This window comes from Arachis ipaensis, chromosome B9 (genome assembly GCF_059453495.1).
Source record: "Arachis ipaensis isolate K30076 ecotype BB chromosome B9, ASM5945349v1, whole genome shotgun sequence".
In the NCBI taxonomy this organism is placed as follows: Eukaryota; Viridiplantae; Streptophyta; class Magnoliopsida; order Fabales; family Fabaceae; genus Arachis; species Arachis ipaensis.
The window spans coordinates 137,131,154-137,155,640 of NC_142444.1; positions in this window are offsets into that span (position 1 = coordinate 137,131,154).

The window sequence follows — 24,487 nt, forward strand, 5'->3', positions numbered from 1 at the left end:
AAAAAAAGAGGAAGAAAATGGATGTTGTTAACCTTGACCTCCCTGTACTCCAATGGGCATAACTTGAGCTACAAATGTCTAATTGACGCTGTTCTAACGGCGTTAGAAAGCCAACTTCCATAGTTTTCCAAAGATATATAATAGTCTATACTTTTTTTCTGGAATTACTCCCTTGAAGGGCGCTAAACACTGAGCTTGGCGTTTAGCACCCAGGAAGACAGAACCGAATGGGAACTCACTGCCAATTCTGGCGCTGAACGCCAGAAATGCGGGTCAACCTCACCCAAAGGAGAATCTTTAGCTAGATTTGACTTTTAATTATTATATTTTATCTCTTTTTGGTTATTTTTATTTACAAACAAAATCTTTTAGGTCTAGAATTTATTATTCTATTTTAGCTCCAAATCAAAATTAGGTTTGATATAAAAGGAAAACGATTTAGCCCTTGGGGCTCACTTCTCCCAGAGAGGGATATTCTCACTTCCACACGTTTCACTTTTCAGAACCCTTGTTTTCTCTGTAAGTCATGAGCCACTAAACCTCCTTGGTTAAGGTTAGGAGCTCTGTTTATTTCTATAGTTTGAGATTATTGCTTTTTTATTTTGATTAATGTATTGATTCAGTTTCAAGGATTGCTTTCGTTTTTCATCTTATGAATCTGGATAGAACAATAGTATAACCCTTATTCTATATGTGTTCTTGTGATTCTCCACAGAGTTATCTCGCTTGAACAATAGCTTGAAAGCAAATTCCTCCTAAATTGCTAATTACTTGAACTAATCGGGATACGTGACATATAATCCTCTTATCTTTGGATAATTAGGATTTCTGTGGCCATAAACTAGAATTTCTCTTAACCCTCTAATCTACGTTAAGTGACCAAAACGTTGGTGGTTGATTTGGGTTAGAGGAGACTGAATCACTAAGACATTAGGGTTTAGTCAATTACAGTTTGCTATGAAATGAATCTTGCATGATTAAAATAGTTGGTAAGAAAACTTAATCCGGAAGAATAATCAACTCTGAAACCTTAACTGCTTTCCATCATATATTTCACACCACTTTTATTGTTTGCTTTCCAATTATTTGAGTTTACTGTTTAATGCGTTTTACAACACTCACAACACAACTTTCTGCTTGCCTGACTAAGTGAGTCATTCGGCCATTGTTGCTCAGTTTATCAATTCTCGTGGGATTCGACCCTCACTCACCTGAGTATTACTTGAAACGATCTGGTACACTTGCTGGTTAGTTTGTGGATATTATAAAATCCGCATCAAGTTTTTGCCGCCGTTGTCGGGGATTGACTGTGATTGTCAAGGCCAAGGCGCACTCTTTTTCCTAAAAGGTTTTTTAATGAGGCGCCAGGCCAAGATCTAAAAGCTGCCCGACTAAAAGGGTAAGCACTCACATGTACACACTCTTACTTTTTATCTTGTTAATTGAATAAAATTTTAAGATTTCTTGAAAAAATTTCCTACCAAGACGCATTAATTTACGCTCAAAACGTAAGATTCATCGCCCGACCAAGGAAAGGTCGGCAAGGTAAAAACGGCAAAAGCCAAAGTTAATGCAAGAAGTTATAAAAAATAACCCATATAAAGCAACCTGACGAGGTTGGACTAAAAATGGGATTACTAAAAATAACTTGAGAAGGTCCGACAGAGAAGTCAGACCAATGAAAGGATCACTAAAAGGGGAACAACACCATGCAAAGGCCAAAAAGGTTGACAAACCTAGGCCCGAGGTGCTGAGCTAAAGGGTACAAGTCTTGAAAAGAGATGCTACTTAAAAAGCAACGCACGACCTTAAGACGGAGCTAAAAATTCGTCCAAATGAACTAAAAAGAAATGGTTCAATATGAGCACCACCTAAAAAGTTGTTGGAAATTGACTATAAAAGCCCAGACAGTAAGCTATAAAAAGACGACGACGCCAAAGCAGAAGGTTGACAGCACAACCAAGACAAAGCGTAGTCTGAAAAGCAAAGGTAGAAGTTCCTGAAACAAACACTACCTCAAAAGACGTCGGACCACAGAGCTCTGAACTCCTAGATCCCAAGGGTGTAAGAGCCTGCAAAGGGGCGCCATCATGAAAATGTAAAGCCATATATAGGATAAAAACAAAGGCACCCCACCAAAGCTAGTTAATAGACTGCCAAACACAAAAATTAAAACATTAAAGGCTCCAGGGCTGCCCAATGGCAACCCAGGAGTTACAAGTGTTTTAATTAAAAAACAAAAGTTGCCAAGAGGCAACTAGGAAGTGTCAAGGAACTACCAAAATAAAGGCTACAAAACCAAAGTTCAAAAGGTCTACAGACCGGACCACACCAAATACATACTGAAAAAGATATGAAAAAGAGAATTATAAAGGCTCCAAGTTCGCCCCAGCAGCTGCATCCTTAGTAAAAGGAGGGATCATTGAGATCGGGGTGGCTCTAACAACTCTGTCAGGGCCATTGAGGATCTCCACATCAGGCTTAGGCTCAAAAGGAACCACCTCGGTAGAAGGAGCTGCAGACGACTCAGCAACAAGAGCTGTAGAAACTTTAACTATCGACACAGTGGGAGGAGCCTCGTCATCATCATCGGGGGCATGCACAATCTTGCCATCCTCCACAATGTTATCCATGCTAAACAAGGAGAGGCCGGCATCAGGAGCAAGAACTCGGACCTAGGCCTTCAGGTTCTCATATAGCACAGTCATACCACTCACCACGTGCCCCTGAAGCTCGGCATAATCATCCTGAGCTGACTGAAGCCTCTCGCTAGTCTCCAACAACTCACCATAGGTTCGAGTATAGTTCTCTTTGTACTTTTTAGCCATCTCCTCAGTCAAATTAGCAGCCGCCTCTGCGGCAGTAGCCCGAGCCTTCTCCCTCTCCATTTCAAGCTCTAACCCAATAGCTTTGGCCTCAAATTCCTCCTTTAAACCCTTCATCCTATCATAATCAGCCTTGGCATCCTCCAAAAAGGCCTTAGTGGCATGGACTGGAGATTCCTTGACGATCCGAGACAAGGCACTAAGATTGGCCATTCGGATACTGTTGCATTATTTAAAATCTAGATGATGAAGGATTGACACATCATCTAGAGGAACTTTACCATAAGGGGCAATCAGCTCTACGGTAAAAGCCACGCCATCAAATTCCTTATCATCAAGATTATAAGGGGCGACAGTCCTCGGCTTCTTGGGAGGAGGACCAGCTGAAGTAGGGGAGGAAGAAGCGCCAGAGGTCGAAAAGGGCCGATCAGTAGGAATTGTCCGGACTCGAGGGGTCGGGATGACTTTCCTCGGCCCATGAGGATCAGATGCCGACTTCTTCGGAGATAACTGTGAAGAGCTCTCCCCCGACGTCTTCTTCAACAAATTTTGGGTAGCCACCACCTTTTTTGCCTTCTGGAACATCTTCATCGAATCCGACGATGACACCATCTTTGAAACAAAGCCAACAAAATAGTCACATAGTAGATAATGACAAGATCACAATCAATAAAAGAAAACTTTCTATGAAAGAAGAGGTCGGACACTACCTAGCTCAGAACGGAGAAGAGCGGGGTAACTTTTTAGTATCCAGGTGAGGAGGCTTCCCCTAATGCTCCTCTAAAATACCCACAAAGGCCTGCTCTACTTCATCTAAACTCTCCCAAGAATACTTAAGAACTATAGGATCTTTCTGCCACTATAAAGGAAAGGCCGGCTCATCATTTTCGTCCAGAAAGAAGGGACAAACATCCTCAACAGCTCAGACTTTAAAATAATAATTTTTAAAGTCCTGAAAAGAGTCATCAAACATGGAAAAAACTTTTCTCCCCTGGGTAGCTCGAAAGGAGATCCAAGAAGCCTTCTTCTTGGCCGCCCCGGGTTTGGTCAGCACAAACAAGAAAAGGAAAAGAGATAGGGTAGGTCGGACACCCATCTCTTGGCATAACAGCTAGAAAATCATCATGAAAGCCCAAGAGTTCAGGTGAAGCTGCGATGGGGCTACATTGCAGTTTCATAAAACTTCATTCTCAAAATCGGTAAAAGGAAGGGTTATACCTAGTTGGGAAAAGAAGTAGTCATAGGCATAGAAAAAAGGACGCTCTGCTCGACCTAGGGAGGAAAACTAACTCTATCTTCAGAATCGGGTGACACCAGCTCATAGTTCTTTTCATCATCTCTACTACTACAGATCCTATGAAATCTCCTAAGTTTAAACAGAAGGAAGTCACAGCCATCAAACAATCAGAAAATACAAAAGTCACAGACAAGAAATACCAACCTGTGATGAAGAAAGGAACGATAGCAACAGAAGCGCAGCAAGAACACCAACGATCCGAAGGGCGCCTCCGAAATTCTCCAGAAAAGAAGAAAAGCTTGGGGCAGAATCAATGGAGTCAGACGAGAAAATTTCTTTCAAAGGAGAAAGAAAGAGGAAGAGAAAAGAAGTGAAAAACCCCTTCTTTGATTTCAAACAAAGTTTAAAGAGAGGGAAAAAGAAATGGCAAATAAAAACCCAATCAATAGGATTTAAAAACGCTCGCATGCTCCCAAGGAACTAACGCCCTCGAAAGCAATGCCACAATTAAGGAACTAAAAACACTTCGCATTTAAGCAAAACAAATGCCAGACTCACGCGGGAAGAAGTTGATCAAATGCAACTAAACTAATGCTCGAGCACGACTTCCCAGAAAGTGGTCGAAGCTCGAAAAGCACGACCTTGGGGAAGGATCGAAGCTCAAGCAGGGGCACTGTTCATACCTTGGACCGAACTATAAGGCTCGGGAAAAGGACCGACCTCTTTAAAGGTCGGCCTATCGTAGCTAACTCTCACAAAGAGTTCGGACAAATCACGACAAGGCCCAAAGAGGCCTAAAACAAAGAAGTCACCGCCCACTAGAAGGCGGCTGACCAAAAAGATAAGGATCTCATCCAAAAGATAAGATAAGATAACAAACTTATCTTAAAGAAAGATCGTCAAGCACTAATATAAATACATTGGAGCACCCAGGTATAACTCATACTCCAATTCTACAAAGAAACATGCCTAAAGCCCGTACTGACTTATGCATCGGAGTCTCTTGCAGGTACCACTCCCCTCCGGTGAACAAGGACCAGCAGCATGTCCTCTACTACAACAAGTTGGACACGGCAGCTACCATCAGACTAGAAGGTCTCGCCCGAGATCGACCTCCCTGTTTCAGGTAACTCTCAGAACATTCCACAACCTCCAAAGCATATCTTGGTGGAAGACTTTGAAGAGGTTGATCATGAGATGGATTCAATAATTAATGAGTTTTTATCTACAATTGAATCCCCTCCCATTGGACATGAAGTTGAAGTCATGGAAGAATGTACACAACCTCCCATACCCTTGGTGAGCAATGAAGAAGAGATTGAATTGGAAGAGAGCTACCAAGAGGAAGAGGTTGGAATTGAAGAAGCTTGCAAAGAGGTGGAGATAGACAAAAAAGAGCACAAGGGAGTGGAACTTGCAAGATCATTGGGACCACCCCTCCCTAAGTCACCATCCTACACAACATTCAAGTGGGTAAAATTCTTATCCCCAAGCTTTGCTTTCTCACTTGAATTTGGTTTGATTGAAATGGATGTGCAACTTAGAGCTCTTTGTGGAGTTAAGAGTAAGAGAGAGTTGTGTAGTGGTTGGAACTTTGATGTTAGGCTTATCAAGGTTGGAGGCTCAAGGTTTAGGAGCAATGGTTGGTGTAGAGCTAGATTGCTTGGGCCTAGGAGAATATTTAGGTGCTTCAATGAGAATTTGGATCACCTACCACCCGGACGGAACAATGATGATCAACTTGAAGATGGGTGTAGAAATAAGATATGGGATCCAGGTATACATGAAGATCAATTTTAGGAGCCCTTAGCTTGTGCGGAACTTCACCGAAGCTTGGTGCCATCAATTTTAAGATGTGGAGCTTACTTGAAATCCAAGCATTGGTGGGAGTTCCAAGAAGAATTCAAGCACAAGCCACCTTGACAAGGAGCTTCCCAAATGTCCAACTTAAGGACTTAAACTAAAAGTGCTAGGTAGGAGACACCCCACTATGGTAAACTCTTTCCATTCTCTTATATATATATAATCAATGAATGAATTGGGTTGCCATTGTTAGGTAGTTTTTCTTCTTTGCATACTCTTGTTTTAGTGTTTTGGTTATTAGTTTGTTTGATTAAATTTGTGCCTTAAGTTGTAGGTTAGTTGTTGTTGAATAGAGTTTTGCTTGTAGAGTAAGTTTTGATTATTTTGTATTTGCAAATTTTTCAAAAACCAAAAGATTTATTGTTAAATTTGAATTTTGATTGTTTTAGCATGCTTGTAGAATAGGAGAGTGCCCTGCTTGTGTTTTCATATGTAAAAAAAATGCGCGTCGTATGGCATTTTGGGACTCCTGGTACAAAAATCAGAGAGTTGTGCGAGAATTGTACAAATTTTGTGCTGGGAACAATTGCTTCCCACGCGTACGCATCAGCGTCGATTGTCTATTTTGCACACCCACGCGCACGCGTGGACGACGCTTACGCGTCGATTTTCCCTCTTGCCACCCACGGGCACCCGTGGACGATGCTTACGCGTCGATCCACCATCCTGCCTATCGACGCGTACGTGTTGCCGATGCGCGCGCGTCGCCTTCCTTGCCCTGTTTCCCCTGTTTCTGCTATGTTCTTTCTTCATTCTCTTTCTTTCTTTCTTTCTTCTTTCTTCTTCTTTCTTTTTCCTTTCTTCTTCCCTATTCTCTTCTTTCTTCTTTTCTCTTATTCCTTTCTTACTTTCTTTCTTCCCTCTCTTTTCAAATTTCCACTTCTCTTTGATAGTATAGTTCCCAACCAACTAGTAATTTCATTCAAAATAAGTGTCGTTGATAGTATACTATCAATAAGATCTTCTCTAAACCACATAGGAATTTCATTCAAAATAAGTCTCGTTGATAGTATAGTTCCCAACCAACTAGTAATGCTCAAATCAAATTTAAAAGTATTAGTTGTTATAAAGTACAAACCCCAATAAAAATTAACCGAAGTATTTAAACCTCGGATCATCTCACAAGGAATTGCAATGAAGTGGTCAATTATTGGCTATGAAGAATAAGGGGGTTTGATTTTATAATTGATAAGAAAATATAAATGACAAGAAATTAAATGAAAAGAACTAATAAAGAAATGGAAAACAACTCTTGGCTAAGCATAGGAATTGAGATCACCATCCTTGTCAAAAAACCATATATTGACAATTATGAGGGACCAACCCATTAAGTCTACCTCTATGCTTGAAGTAAGTATAATGTCTACCTCAAAGCATTAAGTACATCAAATAGGCTTGATCAACATCAATCCATAAGTCCTAACCTAGCTACTAATTGACTTAGTAGTAGGCTAGAGTCAATGGTTATCAAATTGACCACATAGGGTTCTCAAATCACCAATTCAATGAGACCCAATGACTCAAGGTCACTCAATTCCCTTAGCCTAGGCCAAGAGTCAAGAAAACTACCCAAAAACTAATGAAAATATTCTATCAAACACCTAGTGTGCAATAAAAGTAAACATCACTAATTGCAAGAATTAATGAAACCCATAACTAACATAAGCAAGAAATCAATAATAACAACTAAGATAAGCAATAAAAGACATGGAAATATTAAATTGCATTAAAAGAAAATTAAAATCAACAAGAGTGCATGAATCATAAAAATGACATGAAAAGGAAATTAACAAGAAAAACTAAGAAGAATAAAGATGTAACAACAAGAAATTAAAAGGAAAAACTAAATCAAAACAAGAATTAAAAGTTGAATATAAGAGAATTTAACCTAAACTACCCTAAATTCTAGAGAGAAGGGAGAGCTTCTCTCCCTAGAATTCTACCTATAACATGATGGAAACTACCCTAGGGTTCGCCCTCCTCACTCCCTTGCCATCCTTGGGTTCAAAAGCATCAGAAATGAGTTAGATTTAGGCCTCCATGAGCTCAGAAATTGCCCCCAGCGTTTTGCCCTTAAGTGAGTCACGTGACCAACATCACGCGTACGCGTGGATGACGCGTGCGCGTCGATTGCTGGTTTCCTGGTCATGCGTACACGTGGGGTGACGCGCACGCGTCGCTTGTGAATTTCCATCTCACGCGTACGCGTGGCCTTCAGTTCAGCAAATCCTCATTTCTTCATGAATTCTCCATTTTTGCATGCTTTTTCTTTATTCCTTCAACCCAATCTTTGCTTTATGAACCTAAAATCACTCAACAAACATATCAAGGCATCGAATAGAATTAAAGTGAACTAAAATTAGTGATTTAAAGCCCTAAAAAGCATGTTTTTACTTTCAAGCACAAATTAGGAGAAATTCACAAAACCATGCTATTTCATTGAATATATGTGAGAAAAATTGATAAAATTCCCTAAATTTAATACAAGATAAACCACAAAATTGGGGTTTATCAGAATCACCCTAACTTTTAGTGGAGAGAGCAACCCAAAAGCCTCAGCAAAACTTCAACAACAACTCTCACGGTGGTTTCAATCAGAACAAGTTCAATAATTTCAACCGCCAATTTCAAGCTTCTCAACCACAGAAGGAATCCACTTAGCCTCAGAATACTCCTGACTTAGCCTCTTTAGTTGCAAAAATTTCTAAGACCACTCATAGCTTTATGCAGGAGACTAAAGCTTCCATTCAGAACTTGGAGGTACAAGTGGGTCAGCTGAGTAAGAGAATATATGAGAGACCCCTAACACTCTTCCTAGTGGCACAGAGGTAAACCCAAGAGAAGAATGTAAGGCCCTCACAATGGATAATGAACCCATACCGAAGAAGGAGGCACTAGTTGCTAAGGGGTTAGAAGATAGAAGCTCTAGAAAAGGCTGAAACTGCATCGTTACACGCCCCACCTAGGGTGCCTATTCAAGAGCCTGAAGCACCACAACCTCAGAAGCTCCAAGAGAAGATCAAGAATGAGCAGTTCTCTTAGTTCTTAGAAATCTTTAAAAAACTACAAATCAAGATTCCTTCTGCTGAAGTTTTAGAGAAAATGCCTCCTTATGTGGCGTTTATAAAAGACCAACTCTCCGAAAAGAAGGCCCTAAAGGGATATGAAATAGTGGTGCTGACTAAGGAGTGTAGTGCACTCATTTAGAGCAACCTGCCTAAGAAGATGTCAGATCCAGGGAGCTATCAAATTTCCTGTACTATTGGGAACATCACTTTTGACAAAGCTCTTTGTGATCTTGGCTCAAGTATCAATCTAATGCCCTTGTCTGTATGAAGAAGCTAAAGATTCAATAAACATAGCCTACAAGGATAGCATTGGAGATGGCGGATAAATTTTTGAAGCAGCCACACGGGCTAGTGGAAAACGTCTTGGTCAAGGTTGGAGAGCTCTTTCTCCCTGCGAATTTTGTGATACTTGATATATGAGAGGATGCAAATGACTCCCTCATCCTAGGAAGACCATTTCTAGCCACGGGAAGAGCTCTAATAGATGTAGAAAGAGGCAAATTAGTCCTGAGCCTGTGGGAAGACTATTTGGTGTTCAAGGTTTTTAAACCTTCTCCAATCTCTAGAGTAAAAGGTACTTGCATGTAGAGCTCATTGCTAAAGCCTCCCCCTTTGGTGGAAACCCATACAGTTACCCCTGACATCAAACCTAAGTTTGGTGTTGTGAATTCACCACCCATCAAGAAGGGGGGAGCTCCCAAGAAAAAGGTACCAAAGGGCTAGAAGAACAAAAAGATTCCCACTGAAGACTTCTCACATGGGATGAAAGTGGTATTCACTAGAAGTCCAGTCCTACCACAAACAGTGAATAGGATCCTGTCTCTAGAGCATGTTGAGTTGATTCATGAGAGCACAGGAAAGAAGTTCACATTAAGAGGTGAAGATCTGAGCCCCTATGACCCTCCTCCTTAGAGGAGCTGACCGTCAAGCTAGTGACGGTAAAGAAGCGCTTGTTGGGAGGCAACCCAACCATGAGTATCTTTTAGTTTTATTTTAATTTGATTTTAGTTTTATTTCAATTTGATTTTCATCTTTTATGTTTTTATTTTTCATGGATTTTTGTAATTTTTCTAGGTTTAATCTTGTTTATGATCATGCACAGTGCTTAGAATAGGGACAGAAGAACTCAGAATGAAGAACAGAACACCCTGGAGCAACATTGATTGAAGGTGCTTGGGCCTAGTGTTTAGCGCCAATGATGGGGCTAGCAAGCCTGGCGTTTCACGCTAGGAAGGGAGCAAAGAGAGTGTGTTAAATGCCAGGAGAGCGTTTAACGCCCATGAAGAACCCCACTTTCACCCCCCCTTATGGGCGCTAAACGCCAACTAGGCGTTTAGCGCCACACGTGGTTCGTCCCTTGGCTAAAAAAGAGAGGTCCCTTGCTGGCGCTAAACGCCAGGACTGGAGTTTAGCGCCCAGTATGCCAATTTCGAGTTTGAGAAGGGAGTTTAACCCATGGTTAAAACCCCAATCCCCACCCACTTTGACCATTCAACCACCTTTCTTCTCTATCCCCTTACCCACTATTCCATCCACATTCATCCACCCCATTTTCCAATATCACTTTTCATCGATCAATCAAATCCCATACACATTTCAACTCACTCCCACTCCACCCAATCACATCTCATCTATCCCATCAATTTCTCCTCCCCATAACCATATTCAAATTTTCTTTCCCTCTCATTTAACCTACCCCAACCGAACCCTTACCCCCTACCTCTATAAATACCCACTTCCTTTTCACTTTCACCACACCTCCACTTACCTTCTCTCCTCTTATTCTTTCATCCCTTTTCATACACTATCCTCTTCCCCCCTTCCTTCCATACACATAGCCGTGGGCACCGCTCCCTCCTTCCACCATCTTTTCCTTTACATTTCTCTTATTACCGCATCATTTTTTCCTTTTTTTATTTTCTATTTCTCCTTTTATTTTGCTCGAGGATGAGTAAAACTTTTAAGTTTGGTGTTGAGCGCTCTACTTTTTCCTTTATTTTTTATCCCCACAGCACCCAAGACTGGTGAATCCTCCTCAAGAAAGAGGGAAGAGAAAGCTCTCGCCTCCGGTCCATTTGATTTCACTCGGTTCTTCTCCAACACCCACGAGGATCACTTCCATGAGATAGTGAGAAAAAAGAAGGTGATCCCTGAGGTCCGTTTCAATCTAAAGCCATATGAGTACCCGAAGATCTAGTATCCGATTTTGAGGAGGGATTGGGAATTTCTGACAAACCCCATGACTGACGTGGGCATGTTTATGGTTAGAGAGTTCTACACTAACGCTTGGGTGACGTACAAGCATACACAAGGCGTGAACCCGGATCCGAAGAACAGGCACACCATGGTCCGAGGATTGATTATAGAGTTTAGCCCTGAGAGTATGAGGGAAGCACTGCACCTGCCACCATCCAAAAAGGACCCTCAATCGTATACTCGGAGGGTCAATACTGACCAACGGCTGGACCAGGTCCTTGCATATATTTGCCTCCTCGGAGCACAGTGGAGGAGGGATGCCAGAGATTAGCTGTACTGCTGGGTAGGCATGACCTGAAACCGGTTGCTAGAGGATGTTTTGAGTTCATCCAGCGCTCCATCATCCCTACAAGCAACCGGTCCAAGGTTACAGTGGAGCGAGCAGTGATGATCCGTTGCATCATGCTTGGCAATGTGGTGGAGGTGCATAAGGTGATTCCTTCGGAGCTCTACCGCATAGCGGCGAAGGCCTCCACCTCTGCTAGATTGGCCTTCCTTCACCTTATCTTCTGCATATGTGAGGTAGCTCAAGTTCATATTGATGGAGATACCCCTATTAAGGTCGATAGACCTATCACTAGAAAGGGTATGGAGTATGCTAGAGAGCATGGGCATGTACCACCACAGGAGCCAAGATGTCCAAGATCACTCTGCTGGTGGTTCACTACACATGAAGAAGACGCTTGAGGAGGCGCATGAGCTCATTGAGATGGTTGCCAACAACCAATACATGTACACTTCTGAGAGGAGCCCTGTGAACATTGGGACTACTCAGAAGAGAGAAGTCATAGAGGTGGACACTCTGGATGCCATTTTGGCTCAAAAACAAGCTTATGTCCCAGTAGATTAACATGATCTCCCAATACTTAAGTGGGATGCAAGTTTCAGCTATTACAACTTAAGATGCACCCTTTGAAGAAATGCTGGTGACTTTGCTCAGACCACCATAGAGGAAGTGAATTACATGGGGAATTCTTTCAGAAATCCCAATAATAATTCCTATGCAAACACTTCAATCAGGGATGGAGGAATCACCCTAACTTTGGGTGGAGAGATCAGCAGAGGCCTCAATAAGGCTTCAACAATAATCAGGGTAGAACCAATCAAAACAGGTTCAACAACAGACAGTTCCAGCCCTCTTAGCAGCAGATGAAGATGCCTTAACAAAGCCTCTCTGGCTTAGATACAATAGTTTCTAACCTCTCCAAGGTTGCTCATAGCTTTATAGCAGAGTGAAGAGCGGAAGATTGATGGTTTAGAATTTAGAATAAATTCTCGTTGCAAGTATAGTTTCTAAACCAAGCAATCAACCTTTCTTACAAACGTTTTGGTTGTCACAAGCATGGTTATGAAAATTGGACCGGACCGGCCGGTTCGACCGGATTAACCGGGAACCAGTCTTATGGCCGGTCCGGTTGACGTGCAAAACCGCCTTGCAAAAAACCGGTTTGAAAACCGGCCGAACCGGTGGTTAACCGGTGAATCAGCTGAACCGGTCGGGTCAAAAGACCGGTTTTCTCACAAAAAAAAAAACGTAAAAACCCCACCCCCCCAAAACACCCAACCCTCTCCCTTCTGTTTCACTTTCACATTCCAACCAAATCCCTAATTTCTAATTTGCCTAACCTTTGAGAGAAAACACCGCGGCCACCATCAGCTCCCAGCCATCGCCCCACTAGCCACCGTCAGTCCCCCCAGCCATCGTCAGCCCCCCCAGCCGCAACCACTCTTCTCTTCCTCACCGTCTCTGCTCGTTGCGAAGCCCCACCAGCCATCGTCACCCCCAGCCGCCGCCACTCTTGTGTTCACAGTCTCTGTGCTCGTCATAAAGCCCACCTCTGTGATCGTTGTCGTTGGCAGTGACAGAGGGTGCTGTCGTTGTCCTCGTCGTCGATCTTCTTCTCCTCTATGTCACGCAAACGGTTACTCAATCCTCTTCAAGCGCATCTCTCCTCCGTGAATCTCTGCCCAGAGCCTCGCTGTGAAATCACTGCTCGGGGACTTGCCATCGCAAAATGATCCTCTTCCGAGCTTACTCTGTCACCGCCGTTCCTCCTTCGCCCTGTCTCTGGTAATAATTAAGCCACTGCCTGCTTCTTCAGTTTCAATTTCTAAGATTCTGGCTTCTAAATTGGAATTGTGTTCTGAGTTGGATTGCTGCTCATGTGGTTTTGAATTTAGTTTGGATTGTTTTGGTTAGGTTTTCTGTTTCTAAATTCTCTGGATTTGGATTTGGATTTTGAATTTAGTCATTTATTGAATGTCTGAGTTGTGAGTTACTAAATGATTCTGTTCAATATTTTTTCTTGAGTTAATTTTGTTCATGATTTTTTTTTGTTGTATGTTAATGATGGAACAATCACAAAGTGGTCAACAGCCACCAAATGATTATTGATAATTGATAACTTACACTTACATAATGCAGTGAAGGTGTTTGAACCTTTGCTCATTTGAATGATACATATCTTTTGTGCACTTGATTATGCCATTGATTCTTGTTAGTGGAAAAAATCTTTTCTCCTCCTAGTAGGAAAACACAGCCTGTTGCTTGGTCTACAGTCATGCCTTGCCTATCACATGATCAGAAGTTCAGAACAGTAGTACATCCTCGTCATCATCATCAACATCATCATCTTGTTACACCAACTTCAGCACTGTGCATAATTTGATTTTAAAAACACTTAGCTTTCTTACCAGTCTCTCAGCCCTGTACAACCATTTAGAATCACGCATAACCATTAGGTACTATGTTTTAGTTAGTACTTATTAATACTTGTCACACTTTTTTATGAATTAACAACAATATAATAAACTCTTACTCATGATCAACTTCACTCTTTTGGCAGGACATGGAAGAAGACGATTTTTTTATTCAAGATTCTTTAATTGTTTTTGGCAAACATTTAATGTAGGTGAAAGATCGTCAGTAATAATCATTTGGGCACTAACTGTTTTCTTTTCTTCATTTTTCATTGTTTTTAAAATGCAAAGAAAATGAGTTTTGATTTGATGTATAGTGAATTAGTGATTGCCACAGTATGTAAGAAGGAAAAAAAACAGAAAAAAGAAAAAGAATTTTTAATTCATGAGAGAAATCCAAAGCCTCTCATGCTTGGTTCTGTTTTCTCTTCTCTTTTCTTTTCAGCAATGTTGATAAATTTACTGTTAAAGGTGGCATCAACTAGTATTCTGAGTTTTAACTCTGATGTGGAGACAACAATATTTAAGTATTTTTAAACAGATTAAAGAAGTTTAAGACAGGGTTTGTAGGTTTGGCAGAAAATATTGGAGGCTCTTCCAATCCAAGATGCTATTTAGTATTTACATGTTGCATGCCTGTGTCAATTGCTGTTTACTTTTGATTAAACCGGTTGAACCCTGGTTGAACCCCGGTCAAACCAGTAAACCATTAAAGCAGTGACTTCACCGGTTTATTGACCGGTCCGATTCTCGCAACCTTGGTCACAAGTAACAAATCCCTTTTAAAATTGATAACCGAAGTATTTAAATCTCGGGTCGTCTTCTCAAGGAACTGCAGGGAGGTATTTTTATTATTGGTTATGAGTTTTGTAAATTGGGATTTTGAAAGTAAGGAACAAGTAATTTAAATGACAAATAAAATAAATAAATAACTATAAAATAAACTCTTGGCAAGGTATGAGAATTTGGAAGTCCTATCCTAGTTATTCTTATCAATGGCGATGAGAATTGAGTTTTAATCCCACTTAGTTAGCCTTTACTAAAGCAAATAAAAGTCAAGTGGACCAATTAGTTTGATCCTCAAGTCCTAGTCAATTCCTAAGAAAGGATTGGAGTTATTGAAGTTCAATTCAATTAGCAAAGACAACAATTATCAATCACGTTGAGTTTGATAACTCATGAGTTACCAATTACTTAACCAAGGTCAAAAGGGGAAAAGTAAACTTACTCGAATAAAAATGTCTTCAGATTGGAAGCAACAGTAACATAAATAAAAGAAAGCAATCATAAACTGAAATACCTCAAATAACATTAATTAAGAGAATCATATGTAACATGGAAGAGTTCATAAATTAAATTGAGAAAATAATTAAAAGGAACATTGAACTTGATAAAAAGAGACAATCATGAAGGCGAGAAAAATCCTAATTTCTAGTCCTAAGAGAGAGAGGAGAGAACCTCTCTCTAAAAACTACATCTAAATCATGAAAAGTGAATAATTGGAGACATGATCATGAATGGATGCATTTTCCCACTTTATAACCTCTAATATGTGCCTTCTGGACTTGGATCTGGGCTAAAAAGAGTTTCAGAAATCGCTGGGAGCATTTTCTGTAATTTTTGGTGCGTGGCGTCTGTCACGCGTCCGCGTGGGTCATGCGGTCGCGTCATCTGGAGTTTTTCTTGTCACGCGTTCGCTTCGGTCATGCGTACGCATCATCTATGTTCTGCTCATGGCGCGCGTCCGCGTCAGTCACGCGTTCGCGTCGCTGCCTTTTCGCACTGGGCATGCGACCGCGTCGTCCATGCATTCGCGTCGCTGCCAGTTTCTTCACAAACTCCATTTTGTGCTTTCCTTCCATTTTTGTATGTTTCCTTTCCATCCTTTAAGTCATTCCTGCCTTAGAAGATCTGAAACTACTCAGCACACAAATCACGGCATCGAATGGTAATAAATGGTAATTAAAATAATTATTTTTAAAGCATAGGAAACATGTTTTTCACATATATCACATAATAAGGAAGGGAAAGTAAAACCATGCAATTTACATGGATAAGTGGGTGAAGGGTTGAATAAATCACTTAAATTGAGCACAATATATATCATGAAATATGGGTTTATCAACCGCCCCACACTTAAACAATAGCATGTCCTCATGCTAAGTCCAAGATAAAGAGTAAGGTAAGGTTAAAGTGGTGGAATCTCATGCAATGCAATCTATCCTAAATGCAACTACCTAAATGAATTATGCAATTCTAATTGTTATTCACTTGTATATAAAACTTACATGTAGTTAAATTAATTCACATTCTCAAGGAATCATATATGCATAGCCAAACCCTAGATAATGTTGAAGCACTTTTACAATTGAGATGGGTAAAAATATTTTACAAACTTGCAAGACAATTAACAATTTAAGCAGAGATATATGGTGATGAGCTATTGAACCCTCACTGGGTTTTGTGTTTACTCTCTAGTCACTCAGTGTTTATTGGGTTAATCACTCTATTCTTCTTTTTATCCTTACTTTCTATAACTTTGTTCTTCATCTAACCAATCAACAATTATAGAATACAGACATACAAAAATCATGAGGTCTTTTTCAAGGTTGTAATGGGGCCAAGGTAAAGGTAAGGGTATATGTATAAGGCTAAGTGAGCTAATAAGTGAATCCTTGATTAGTCTAAGACCTCACCTAACATACATATTTTGTAATTCAAAGTTTCTTAACCTATTTGCCCAACTTTTCTTACTTTGTACTGCAATCTCATGCATTAACTTTAATTTTATCCCATGTGCATTGATTCTTTTTTTTTTTTTTTGCAATTGGGGAATTTTTGCATCCCCTTAATTAAATACCAAAAATAATTTTTTTAAAGCACATGGTAATTCAATTGTTTTGCTTTCACATGAGCATGCTTCCCAATTTTTTTTGAAATATCTTTATTCTTTTTAACTTTCCACCTTTGTTTCTATCATCCATGTTCCCATAAAGTTCCCCACACTTAAACAATATACAATTTCTATCTTAAGCTAACCAAGGATTCAACTTGGGATTTTTATTTTGTTTTTCTGCTTAAGGCTAGTAATGTGGTTTATAGAACAAGAGGGAATTTAAAAAGCTCAAGGGGGCTAACAAGGATGATGTAAAAGGTAGGCTAATTTGGGATAAGCGAGGAGAAATTCAAATGATGGCCTCAATCATCTCTTAGTATGTATCTATACTCTATAATTGGACATATAGATTAAAACAAAGTAAAGAACACTAGAATGAAAAAGAAGGGCAAAACACACAGGGATAATAATTATGGTTTGAATGTAACCACACAATTAAGCTCAAAACTCACAGGCTGTGTGTTCTCTAGCTCAAAAATCATATATCAGTTATACATGTCATGCAAGTAGAAATTAAGGGTTCCCATTATTCTCAATGTAAAATTCTTTTTTGGGTGGCTTTAAAGTTTTAGTGTTTCTCCTTGAAGAAATGTTGTTAACTAACTAACATGTAATGCTATATATACAAGGTGTGTGGATTGTTTTGATTATGTTAAAGTCTCTAGCTTACTTCCTTTTTTATTTTCAATTTGAACCAAACTATCATATGCTAAAAGGGTAAACTATACTAATTAATCCACATATTCTATAACTAATAAGTTTAGAATTGCAACTAAACTAACTGGCTAAAATATAAACTAAAGTGCAAAATGCGGAAATAAGGTACAAATATAGCAAAAGAGCATTGTATAAGTACTGTGAAATAAAAATAAAGATAAAAGTACAAAAAAATAAGCAAAATAAGATAGAAAGAGTCTGTAGTGGTTCACCAAAAAGAAATACGCCAGGGATGGCGACCTCCCCACACTTAAAATAAAGCATCGTCCTCGATGCTCACTTAAGCTGGGTGTGAAGGAGTGTCATCACTAGAAGGATGGGCTGCTAGAGTCTCTGTGGTGGTCGGAGGATCTGCAGACTGGATATGAGTTGGAGGATCTATCTGCTGCAGAGGAGGCTCTGACTGGATGGGAATCTCTGGATCTGAGGCCTGAATCTGGTGTGGCACCTCCTGCTGTGGTGCAGCCTGCTCTGGTCCTGCCTGGGCAGCCTGGGTAGGTGTCTTCTCCTCGTGATCATCCTCCTCCACCTCAGATGTATCAGAAGGGGTGTCAGGCTCGGAGGGGATGTCGCCGCCGGATCGGATCATCAACTTGACGTGCTCATAGCGTCGCTTGTTGCGACGCTCCATACGATCTAAGCGGGCAAAGAGTCGACACAACAAATGGTAAATAGGCTCAGGAGCAGCTGGAGGGGCAGTGGGTGGGGCTGGTACAGCAGTGGAAGAAGAAGGGGCAGCTGAAGGTGTGGCTGTCTCATCAGAAGGAGTAAGGAATGGAGGTCTGTAGCCCAAGGCCTGAAACTTCCTGCTGTGAGGAATGATCTTCCTACAGTCTGTAGCAGGTAGCTTCTCATCGGCATCCTCCCAAGGCACATCAGATCGACGGCCTAGCTAGGTGACAAGGTAAGGGAAAGGAAGGGTGCCTCTGACATGGACCCTGGCCATATAGTGCCGGATGAATTGTGGCAGATACAGGTCCTTACCCTCCAGCACACACCAGAGAAGGGTGATCATAGTGGCAGGCAGCTCTATCTCATGAATGCTCGGCATAACAAAGTTGCTCAGGATCTGGTGCCAGAGTCGAGCCTCATCGTTCAGATACATAAGCTTGATTCCTTTAGGCATTGTGGTGTTCTTACCCATGACCCATAGGACAGTCGGATCAAGGGCTATCCTCTGCTTGACAGCATCCCAGTCAAATCTCATAAAGCGCATGTCCTCTTCAGCCTTTTGGTAACCGTCAGGCTAATCTGACTTAGGCTGAAGGCGCAGAATATCCTCAATGGCCTCCTCAGTTACCAATATCTGTTTCCCTCTGAGGTGCACTGCATCCAGGGAAGTCTTGAAATAGTTGCAGTAAAATTCTCTTACCCAGGAAGCATTGACTTCTGTCAGGTTTCTCTCCAAGAAGAACCGGCCTCTTTGTTTGATCTGATCGGAAGTGTACTGCTGTAGTTCTTCTGGAATTTTCAGAGTCCGCTCCAGGTACAGGTTTCTGGAGGTGGCAAACACCGGATACTTTAGCTCACAGTATCTGTTTGCAAATTTAATGGGATCATTGGCAGGGAGGAGCTGGTCAGCCTTCTCTTGCGGGGTAAAGTGCTTTTCCCGCCAGGAGTCATCATGCATAATGTCCAGGATGGACATAGAGGATTCACCTCTTTTCCTTTTACCAGTGGTAGCCTTGCCTTTTCCTTTTCTTTGAGTGTCAGACATCCTAAAAAATAGAAATTCAGGATATAATGGAAGAATTAAAAGCAGGAAAACAAGTAGGCAAATAGAATAATAACAGTAGAAGCATATAGTGGTAAAAGAGCAGTAGAATTATGAAATGAGTTGAATAATGGTGCATATTGGATTGTTTTGGAGATAAAAAGTTGAGATGAGAAATCACAATCCAAAATATATTATAAGTAGAATACCTGTTAATTAGGAAAAACAATAATCATGCCATGAGTTAAAAAGTTGAAGGAGTTAGTAAAAAGGCAAAAGGGGGAAGTTAGAAAGTTAAAAGTGGTTACAAAGTGAAAAAGTGAAAAGTAGTGAGTTAGGACAAAGAAAGTTAAAGTAAGTGGCATTGATAAATGTTTCCTAAGTAACAAGAAATTCATAAATTTAAAGACTAGGCAACTCATATTCAAAAATATCAGGTTATTGATGATGATTCATAAAGAAATAAAAATAGCAAAAATTAAAATCGAATCATCAAAAGTGCAATTTATTAACCAGGAAATCGAAAGGAATAAGAATGCTGGCCCGTGAATTCATGAAGTGGTTTGGGAAAAGCGAAGGAATGCCAAATTTAAATTGCCAAAACCAAAACATGAATGAAAATAAAAACAATTTACAGAAAATTGGGCAGCATTTTGGCTAAAATTGGATGTTCCCGGGTAATAAACAGCAAGCAGAATAGTTTATATAAATTAAAATAATGCTACAATTATATATACGGAATATGAACATGAAAAAGCAATGTAAAAACAACATGAAACAGTATAGAACAGCATATGAATAGTATTAACATCACAGCAACATTAGAATAGCGAAATTGATAAAACAAGAAGCACGAACAGCGCAATTATCAGGCCTAAATCCACTAACCACATCCTAGCTACCTAACCACCTAGAATCCACTACAAACATACATCTCTAACTATCCTAATTTGAAACATAAACTGAAAAATATGCAACTAACTACGAATGAAAGAAAAGTGGCGTTCGGCGGAACCTGGTGGTTAGAGGCACAAGTATGGAACTAAGAGAGATGGTGCGAGTGGGGTGGTGTTGGCGGCAATGCAGTGGTGATGTAGGGCGGCGCGGCAGCGAACCGTGGCTGGCGCGGTGGTGGGTGGCTGTTTGGTGGTGGGGGTTTTGGGTTGGGGTAATGGTGGAGAGGAGGTTAAGGAGGAAGGAAGGGAGGGGGTGGGCGTTGGTGGTGGGAGGCGCAGCGGTGATGGCGCGGTGGCGGTGGCTGGCCGCGGGGGTGGAAGGGAGATAAGGGGGGAAGAAGAAGAAGGAGGGGAGAAGAAAGAAGGGGGGTGGGTGGCGCGGTGGGTCCGGGTTGGTAGGGGTGGTACGGCGGTCGGAGGTGGTTGGGGTGGTGGTGGTGGTTGTGGGTGGCGGGGACCAGTGGGGGGGGTTTGGGGGGAAAGAATGGGGCGCGATGGGGGTAGGGTTTCGCATCACTGGGGGTTAGTGAATTTGAATCCACGCGAACGCGTAGGGCACGCGATCGCGTGGCTAGGGTGGAATAGGGTTGACGCGATCGCGTGAGTGACGCGATCGCACGGAATGGGTGAAAGGATGAATGACGTGGTCGCGTGAGGCATGCGACCGCGTCGTTGGAAATTGTGCTATTCTAAGAGTGGAAGATTGACGGTTTAGAATTCAGAATAAATTCTGGTTGCAAGTATAGTTTCTAAACCAAGCAATCAACCTTTCTTACAAACGTTTTGGTTGTCACAAGTAACAAACCCCTTTTAAAATTGATAACCGAAGTATTTAAACCTCGGGTCGTCTTCTCAAGGAACTGCAGGGAGGTGTTCTTATTATTGGTTATAAGTTTTGTAAATTGGGGGTTTTGAAAGTAAGGAACAAGTAATTTAAATGACAAATAAAATAAATAAATAACTATAAAATAAACTCTTGGCAAGGTATGAGAATTTGGAAGTCCTATCCTAGTTATCCTTATCAATGGCGATGAAAATTGAGTTTTAATCCCACTTAGTTAGCCTTTACTAAAGCAAAGGAAGGTTAAGTGGACTAATTAGTTTGATCCTCAGGTCCTAGTCAATTCTTAAGAAAGGACTGGAGTTATTGAAGTTCAATTCAATTAGCAAAGATAACAATTATCAATCACGTTGAGTTTGATAACTCATGAGTTATCAATTACTTAACCAAGGCTAAAAGGGGAAAAGTAAACTTACTCGAATAAAAATGTCTTCAGATTGGAAGCAACAGTAACATAAATAAAAGAAAGCAATCATAAACTGAAATACCTCAAATAACATTAATTAAGAGAATCATATGTAACATGGAAGAGTTCATAAATTAAATTGAGAAAATAATTAAAAGGAACATTGAACCTGATAAAAAGAGACAATCATAAAGGCGAGAAAAATCCTAATTTCTAGTCCTAAGAGAGAGAGAGGAGAGAACCTCTCTCTAAAAACTACATCTAAATCATGAAAAGTGAATAATTGGAGACATGATCATGAATGGATGCATTCCCCCACTTTATAACTTCTAATCTGTGCCTTCTGGACTTGGATCTGGGCCAAAAAGGGTTTCAAAAATCGCTGGGAGCATTTTCTGTAATTTCTGTTGCGTGGCATCTGTCACGCGTCCGCGTGGGTTACGCGGTCGCGTCATCTGGAGTTTTCCTTGTCACGCGTTCGCTTCGGTCATGCGTACACATCATCTATGTTCTGCTCATGGCTTGCGCCCACGTCAGTCACGCATTCGCGTCGCTGCCTTTACGCGCTGTGCTTGCGACCGCGTCGTCCATGCGTTCGCGTCACTGCCAGTTTCTTCAAAAACTCCATTTTGTGCTTTCCTTCCATTTTTGTATGTTTCCTTTCCATCCTTTAAGTCATTCCTGCCTTAGAAGATCTGAAACAACTCAACACACAAATCACGGCATCGAATGGTAATAAATGGTAATTAAAATAATTATTTTTAAAGCATAGGAAACATGTTTTCCACATATATCACATAATAAGAAAGGGAAAGTAAACCATGCAATTTACATGGATAAGGGGGTGAAGGGTTGAATAAATCACTTAAATTAAGCACAATATATATCATAAAATATGGGTTTATCAACCTCCCCACACTTAAACAATAGCATGTCCTCATGCTAAGTCCAAGATAAAGAGTAAGGTAAGGTTAAAGTGGTGGAATCTCATGCAATGCAATCTATCCTAAATGCAACTACCTAAATGAATTATGCAATTCTAATTGTTATTCACTTGTATATAAAACTTACATGTAGTTAAATTAATTCACATTCTCAAGGAATCATATATGCATAGCCAAACCCTAGATAATGTTGAAGCACTTTTACAATTGAGATGGGTAAAAATATTTTACAAACTTGCAAGACAATTAACAATTTAAGCAGAGATATATGGTGATGAGCTATTGAACCCTCACTGGGTTTTGTGTTTACTCTCTAGTCACTCAGTGTTTATTGGGTTAATCACTCTATTCTTCTTTTTATCCTTACTTTCTATAACTTTGTTCTTCATCTAACCAATCAACAATTATAGAATACAGACATACAAAAATCATGAGGTCTTTTTCAAGGTTGTAATGGGGCCAAGGTAAAGGTAAGGGTATATGTATAAGGCTAAGTGAGCTAATAAGTGAATCCTTGATTAGTCTAAGACCTCACCTAACATACATATTTTGTAATTCAAAGTTTCTTAACCTATTTGCCCAACTTTTCTCAATTTGTACTGCAATCTCATGCATTAACTTTAATTTTATCCCATGTGCATTGATTCTTTTTTTTTTGCAATTGGAGAATTTTTGCATCCCCTTAATTAAATACCGAAAATAAATTTTTTTTTAATGCACATGGTAATTCAATTGTTTTGCTTTCACATGAGCATGCTTCCCAAATTTTTTTTTGAAATATCTTTATTCTTTTTAACTTTCCACCTTTGTTTCTATCATTCATGTTCCCATAAAGTTCCCCACACTTAAACAATACACAATTTCTATCTTAAGCTAACCAAGGATTCAACTTTGGATTTTTATTTTGTTTTTCTGCTTAAGGCTAGTAATGTGGTTTATAGAACAAGAGGGGATTTAAAAAGCTCAAGGAGGCTAACAAGGGTGATGTAAAAGGTAGGCTAATTTGAGATAAGTGAGGAGAAATTCAAATGATGGCCTCAATCATCTCTTAGTATGTATCTATACTCTATAATTGGACATATAGATTAAAACAAAGTAAAGAACACCAGAATGAAAAAGAAGGGCAAAACACACAGGGATAATAATTATGGTTTGAATGTAACCATACAATTAAGCTCAAAACTCACAGGCTGTGTGTTCTCTAGCTCAAAAATCATATATCAGTTATACATGTCATGCAAGTAGAAATTAAGGGTTCCCATTATTCTCAATGTAAATTTTTTTTTGGGTGGCTTTAAAGTTTTAGTGTTTCTCCTTGAAGAAATGTTGTTAACTAACTAACATGTAATGCTATATATACAAGGTGTGTGGATTGTTTTGATTATGTTAAAGTCTCTAGTTTACTCCCTTTTTTATTTTCAATTTAAACCAAACTATCATATGCTAAAAGGGTAAACTATACTAATTAATCCACATATTCTATAACTAATAAGTTTAGAATTGCAACTAAACTAACTAGCTAAAATATAAACTAAAGTGCAAAATGCGGAAATAAGGTACAAATATAGCAAAAGAGCAATGTATAAGTACTGAGAAATAAAAATAAAGATAAAAGTACAGAAAAATAAATAAAATAAGATAGAAAGAGTCTGAAGTGGTTCACTAAAAAGAAATACGCCAGGGATGGTGACCTCCCCACACTTAAAATAAAGCATCGTCCTCGATGCTCACTCAAGCTGGGTGTGAAGGAGTGTCATCACTGGAAGGATGGACTGCTGGAGTCTCTGTGGTGGCCGGAGGATCTGTAGACTGGATAAGGGTAGGAGGATCTGTCTGCTACAGAGGAGGCTCTGACTGGATGGGAATCTCTGGATCTGCGGCCTGAATCTGGTGTGGCACCTCCTACTGTGGTGCAGCCTGCTCTGGTCCTGCCTGGGCAGCCTGGGTAGGTGTCTCCTCCTCGTGATCGTCCTCCTCCACCTGAGATGTATCAGAAGGGGTGTCAGGCTCGGAGGGGATGTCGCCGCCGGATCGGATCATCAACTTGACGTGCTTATAGCGTCG